Source organism: Fulmarus glacialis, unplaced genomic scaffold (assembly GCF_000690835.1).
Source record: "Fulmarus glacialis isolate BGI_N327 unplaced genomic scaffold, ASM69083v1 scaffold16268, whole genome shotgun sequence".
NCBI lineage: Eukaryota > Metazoa > Chordata > Aves > Procellariiformes > Procellariidae > Fulmarus > Fulmarus glacialis.
This window is the reverse complement of record NW_009226509.1, coordinates 14,361-22,001: the sequence shown is the minus strand read 5'-3', so window position 1 is coordinate 22,001 and position 7,641 is coordinate 14,361.

Below are 7,641 nucleotides of genomic sequence, written 5' to 3'. Positions count from 1 at the left end.
CCTGAGCCTGCCGTGCCCTGGCACCTCCTGCCTGCACTGAAACACCATCTTCAGCCCGCAGCTCGGACAGAACTATCCCGGCACCCAGCCTGGCAGACGTGTGGGCACTCGCTTAGCGTCGCCCATTGCCACGGCAGAGGAGTAAAACACGAGCACCCTGCCTGTCTCCTTACGGGCAGAAAGAAACACACTTTGTAAGTAAAGACAAGTTCATTGTTAGTATACCTGAAATTTTAACCGTGTGATCAAAGAACTTTCAGTCTATTTATTACAGAAAAAGAAAAAACAAAGAATACTATTACAGACAAACTTTCCAATAACAAAGCAATTAAAATGATAATGAGCTGTTTATCTTCCTGGGGTCTCCAGTATCATCCTGTGCCCCTTCGCTAATCATCCCAGGCCCATGGTCCTCTACACCACATCCCACGCCCCACTTTTCAAGGCCCCTGCTTGTATCAGCCTTGTATTCCTCTGCAATGTGATGCTAGAATCATAAATATGTTGTTCTACACAGAAAAACTGCTTGTTACTAGCATCCATGTAAAAAATATGGTTATACCATACAACTATAAAAGGAGAAACAAAGGTAAAACAAGTAAGGCAATAGCCACCTGGTCATGAGAAAACATGTAACAGCCAAACAAGCTAAAACAAAGCTCCAGGCAGGCGAAGGGAACTTCAGACAACGCAAGCCTGGCAAGTCCCGAGTCCCTGCAGAGCTGGAACAAAGCTCAAGCCCTGCTGCTAGCCGCGGCAGCACTGTATTTATCGAGCTGCCAGCAGAGATCGGCACTCGGGGACTACTTGGGGGAGATCCAAGTTTTTGAAAGAACAATCGTTAAGGACAGCTACTTATATATAATCGTACACATACTTAGCGTCTAGTCCTGGCAAATCTGAACGTGGAATGAAACGGATCTAGCTTTTCTTTCTACATTTTCAAACCATACCAGTTCACATAATTCAGCCTGATTGGACTTTGGTTTTGCAAATATCAATCATTCTTGTCATCTACAGTCTGATAAATGATAACCTGCCTGAGGACTAGATATTTATATAGGATTCAAGTGCCTCAGCATTTGCCTCTCAGGCAATATATATTCTGTTTTGTACCAAAACATAATTACCAGAATATGGAGAAGCTCTGGCAAAACCTATCAGCTCTCTCATGGCTACTGCTCGTTGTGCAGACAACTATAGTTACAATTTCACTGAAGAATACCTACAATGTATGGAGGCAAAATGAGGACATAAAACACTGCAGCTTGCAATATACCCTTGAAAAGTTATGTTTACTTAAGTACCCCTATGGGACAGTTTAAGATAAAACATATGTGCATTATATGATAAAACTATGAAATGCAAAAACTCATTAAAATGACGCATGCTTTAGCTTAAGAATTGTGTGCTCAACATTTTGGTACTGCCACTCAACCACATTGAAGTTTTTGGCCACTTTTCATTGTACAAGTCCCAACTAGACTGCAGGCTTCAGGCAACGTCCGTCAATATAATGCTTAAATAATAAATCCAACAAACTTAATTTTCTGCGTACTAAAGTAAAATATTGTTGAGGAGAAAAAACAGCAAAAGCAGAAATGCTGAGCAATGCCACTGTGCTCACATAGCACATAGCAACAAGGTGAACCTTTATAAAGATACGGGAAAAAATTATAAAACACTGCGATTTGAAAAGTTTCAGTGCTTGGGCTCATTCACAGTTGGAGTTGTTGCTTTGTATTAACCTTCAGTCTTAGCATGTTTTCTATGAACTATTTCATTTTTCTATAAACATGTGATAACCTTTCTCTTAAAATTTTTTTTTCAACTACATTTTAATATTCTCCATTCATTTTACCAGCTTTATCTCCTTTACAGCTGTTACTTGCTCTTAGAAAGCATCAGCATCCCTTTTAAGTTATAAATCCACTGAAGTAAAACATTTATAACAGAGGTGCTAACAGGCTTCCGATTTGCAGAGCTACAACTAAAGAATAATTCTGAACGCTTTTGTTGCAGGTTTTGTTCATGAGTAGACACTCCAAATGTTAACTGCTTTCACAGATGAAGGCAGGACATTTAAAGTTTGGGTTAATGTTTATATATATAACTTGATTACAAGGTGTTCCCTTAAAAGAAAAATTAAGTCCCTTGGGGTCTAGAAGCGCACACAGTATCACCTCCGCCTCTTACACGAGTCTGATTTTCAATAAAGGAAGAACAAATTAGGTTAAGCATATTAAAATAGAAGCACATTAGGTTAATTTTCTCCCAAGCATTGAATTCAGCAGTAATATTGCAGTATCAATATTTATCATAAATTTAAAACATATTTCAGAGAAGAAGGTTTCTGGACTAAAAACAGTTCATAGATGGTTGTAAGGTAGCAGCTCTGCCTCCAGCTAGCTTGGAATGACTTTTGTTGCAACACTGCTTTTATTAATATTTAACAAGTAACTAATTTTTTAAATACTTGTTTCCAGTAGGCAACAAAAATATTTTATTCAAGAGGATGCTTCCTTCTCACACAGAAGCGCACCGGCTGCAAGAACACCTGCACATTTTCTGGATAGCCAGACTCAGTCATCATATAGGTTGATCAATCAAGTTAAAGAAAAACACACTGATGCATTTCACGTACCTCCAGACTGCAGGTACCTGTTCCTACAGCCCCCTTCCTTTTGGGCTCACAGGACTGACTACAGATGCGTAGTTGAGAGCGGTCATGTACAGTAGTTCTTCATTCCTGTTCATGCCAACATTGTGTCAGGAAAACAAAATGTTCAGAAGTTGAACAGAAAAATGTTGTCTTTATGAACACGGGTTGAAATCTGTGCTGCCTACAGAGAAGTCTTAAGGACCGTGCTCTTTGCCCACACACCCTCCTTACTGCTAACATCCTACCTCCCCAACACCTACCCTTCACTTTGCAGACAAACTCAGAGAAACTGAATTTGCTTCACTAATAAGCACTTGGCACAGTAACTGTGGATTAGTTTATAACGTCTGTGACAGTATCTTAGTTATCTTTGCTTAAAACACCTACCCAAACTTTGAGAAAACACAAAGTTTTTATTACCACTGAAAATTTCAGGCCCCAAGAGGTGGATGCTTTTTCTCTCCATTGTGGGAATGCCAGTGGTTTTGACAGGTATCTTCTTCCTTTCTCCAAGAAACCAAGAAAATAGAAAAAAAGCAGCAGAGCTATAGTATCTTCAGCATTCTTGGCAACAGCCAAACATTGTATTTGGAATTATTGCAGTTCCAGTAAGTTTGTGACAGCTCAAAATTCCTGTACAGAACAATTTCCGTGAATGAGACAGGCCCCCATCTCAGTAGCCACACTTACTCAAATTGCTGCAAAACTTACGTGTCTTGACTGGGCTGGTGTGTTAGAAACCAACAGGCAAAGAAAGAAACCAAGGGGTGGGGAAAAAACGCTTTGCGCACAGTCTCCCTCCTATATAGACTGACCTGTGGAAAACACCCACTTACATTTTCTTTTGATAGCCGTGTTGCAAACCTAAAGGGAAGTTCTCTCACATAACAAAGGAAGTCAAAAAAACCCCAAATGCAACCAGCATGTAATAAGAATTTTATTGAATACATTTAGAAAAAAAATGGAGCATGAAGACATGAGATTAATTTCTGCATATAAGTTTTATGAATGAGCAGAATCAAACAACCATGCAAAAAGACATCTCCCCCCTTCAACTGTAATTCAAGACTCTTATAATGGCAAAATTATTACCACCTTAAAACAGTGTTCCAGACACATAACTCATTACTTTAAAAAGGATCTCTTTCCTGAACGGAGATAAAAAATATTTTAGTAAGACCAATGATTAACAGGTACAGTATTTAATCAATACTCATGCCGTTTCAAGCAAAAAATGCATCATTCCATAGAATAAGTAGATTTTTTTCAAGGCAAAATTCCTAGCAAAACTAGTCCCTAAACTACTGAAATGGTGACTTGATAATGTACACGTTCCAGAAGATCATCCAATGGAAGATTTTTTTATCAAGTTACATCAGTGCCATGTAAAACGTAGGAGTCAGAGTAGCTGAACAGCCCAGTGCTTAACAGTATATTAACATTAAAAATACATTCCAACTCCTCCAAGAAATGTTGTTACAGATACGACATGTAGGAAATACGTAGGATATAATAGGTAGGAAAATGGGCTTATGCATGAGGGAAAAGATTAAGATTTCTGTCGCAAACTTGTATACCCATGCAATTTTTCATATTAAAAAGGGATTGTGAAGGAAAAGTTTTATATGCACCTGGATAGTCAGTTCTGAGACATGTAATACCCTGTCTACATGTATAACATGTGAACCCATACTGAAACACACTACAGCTTTTAAAGACTCACTAATTATAAAAATATAGCTAGACTGTATCAAGTTAACCAACTTGTTAAATACAGCACAACTTCTGAAAACATGAAAAAAATGGTAAATTTAACAACAAGTATTCCAGTACATACTTGTTTGCAATTTAGTTTCACTATTATTAGACATGCAAAAGCCTATGTGATCAAAAAATCACTTAGCTTAGTTTTCAAATCTTGCTTTTGAGAAAGTACTGTGATTGGTTTGGTACACTACAGCTGGTTTCACCTTCTCTCCACATTTACTAATAAAAGTTACAGCCAAACCAATATTCCACTGAAGTGTCAAGATGTCATTTCATGAAATACCAGGATGAAACATTGGTGTGTTGAAGCCTGTTCTGAGCAACTGCTCAAAACACTCAAATTCAGTAAGTGACACAGCTTTTGCAGCTTGATGATGGATGCAGACATATGGTTATAAAAAGCTGCTGAGAATGCAGTTAAACAAGAGACTTATGGCAGTCTATACCATCTGAAAGTTTATCCTTTTATTTTGAAAAACATCACAGGCCACAGAAAACTAGGCTATTATTTGTAAAACCTATACCTTCTTGCCTGATCAAAGCTGGTTTGTTTTTTTTTTTGTTTACTTACTTTTTTAAACAGGTGAATTTTAGAAGTGGTTTTATTGCCACTGATGGGGAAAGTCATTATGGAACTCCTGAAGTACCTTTAATTTTGTGCTGAAAGTATGAACAACAGGAAAAGAGTAGGAGGAATGAATAAAAAGCAAACGCAAAACTGAGGACCATGTTTACAGGAGCTTTCTTCTACTTATGGCCAAGTTGACTCAGCTGCCATCAGAATGTAGTCTGAAAGAGTATAACAAATAGTTACGGGGTCCCAAAGCCTGCAGCATTAATAGCAGAAGGTCCATTGACCCACATTTCTCTCCGTTTGCATTTAGTATACTAAGGGAGAATATGACTTGCTTAAAAACAGAAATTCTGTTTTCCCAAGAAATTCCATTTCCCTTGCAGTTCTTTAAAATGGATTTTTCATGATGTAAGCCTACTGCATATGAGGACGCAAATCAATTGAAAATATGTTAAAAAATGTGGAAAACATAAGATATTTAGGGTATTTATATATCCATATGGATAGACACACGTTTGAACTTGCTTGTTAAATAAGAACTTTATCCTGGCATTTAAACACTGCTCCTTTTGCTGTCCAAGTTCAGAGTTCTGCATACAAAAACACAGATGGCACGCTAGTAGCTACAGCTATCTAGAATTTTTCATCCACTGAAGTGATTGTTCTCAGTATTATACTAGTAAGAGCTCCACTTGTTGGTTCAGAACACATCAGGGAACAGCTGTTCGATTTTTAGAGGACATTTTTGTAATTGTACCCTATCACTTCATAGCACCTGACATTTTCAAATTTATTTAAAAAAAAAAAAAAAAAAAAAAAAGAAGGCATTATTAGAGGTTAATAGACTCTTTTAGGCAGAACTTAGAGCTGGAACTTTTAATAGGGGCGCAAGGGAGGAAGCAACCACTCTCCCTTCAAGTCAGTGAGAAACAGGATCTTGAAATGAAGGTGAAGAAGCACCAAAACAAATTTCATATATACAGCACTGGTGTTACTTTCTTAGTGTTTGGGGATGGTTTCTTTGGTAATGTATTTCCTACTACTTTAAGCATGAAGTAGGATTTCAAGTACTGCTAGAGACAGAACTCTGAGCTCAAGTCAAATTATATATGTTGGAAATGAGTAAGATTCTTAGAAATCTGTATTTAACTTCAGAATGCCTTTACTACGTTCTGTGTTTCTCCTGGCATTATTCCAGGTCTGCCAAGGTAGGCAGATGAGCATCCACACATTTCAACAGTCCACAGGACTGCTTGTTTTCATATGTAAGTTTTGGCACAATAAATAGTGGTGTACATTTTGTATGACTTATATACGAAAACATTGTTTTTCTTTCAGCTGCAACCCGAAATTAAGAAACTATTTCAAGCAGAAAGAGAAAGCAACATTACTGCATGTGTTGCTGCTTAGATAAAAGTCGTATCTTTAAAACTATCCTGTTTTCAGCCACAAATCTTTACTGATGGAGAACTGAAAACAAAAATAAGGTCTTGATTTCTAATTACAGTGTTTTGCTTATGCTGTTCAAAAGAAATATTTTTAAAATATTTTAATTCAAAGGAACAATTATGATTTGAGACAGACATTTTAAAGCTTGTTGTTTGTTTCTCCTAAGATTTGTCCTGTAGATAAATTTAGTTCTTAGATTACCATGCTCAGAAACAAGAGCTATGCGTATCTACACAGAAATAATTTTCCTGAGACACCTACAGCGTGTACTGGCTTCTCCTACTACACATATCCACCTACTTTGAAAAAAGATTCATAATTTTGAATGTTGCAGAATAGGACAGAATATACATTCTAAAGACTATCAAATATATACAGCACCTTGGTAATTTTACAGTAGTCTGTTGTTTGTATGTTCTCCACAGCTGAGATGCTAAGGTATTCAGCCATTTCACTGTCCATTCACTTTTATATTTAACAATTCAAATACCAAAGGTACAGGGGTAAAAAAAAAAAAATATCCCCTTGCCAACTTTGTTTTTATTTTAATCTGATCTCCTACTTTTATACATGAAAGACAGTAAGAGTCAGCAAGTACTGAAATCCTTAGCAAAATACCTTTTATTCCATCCCTCCACAGCCAACAGGTAATGAAACAAACCTCAGTTTCAGAATACAAAAATGCAAGTCTACAAGTGTTCTTTCATACTTGTGTATGTACATTTTTATTCTAGATGTAGAATTGCATGTTAATCACTTCATAAACTCAACATTTCTGTATCTGTATTACGGTATGCTTCATAACGAACAGTGCTGAATTTAGTATGTGCTACCCAGTAGATCCAGTCTAAACCGAACACTTGAAAAATTAACACATGCAGTGGACTGAGAACACATCTATTGGGATAGTCAGTGCATGGTAGGTAAGGTTGTAAGCAAAGGACAATAGCTCTTTTACTCTAAATCCCCATGGAGACACTCCAACTAGAATAAATATACTCATGGGAGCAAGAGCAGAAATAGCTGTTACCCTTCAAGTTTACACCCCCATTTACTGTACATCAAATTTCTTTGTAGAATGGAACATATGATCTAGCATAAAAAAAATGAATCTATATAAAAGTTAAATATTTGATTACAGTAGCAAGTCACCACTTCATAATGGGAAATAACATGTCTCTTGGAATTA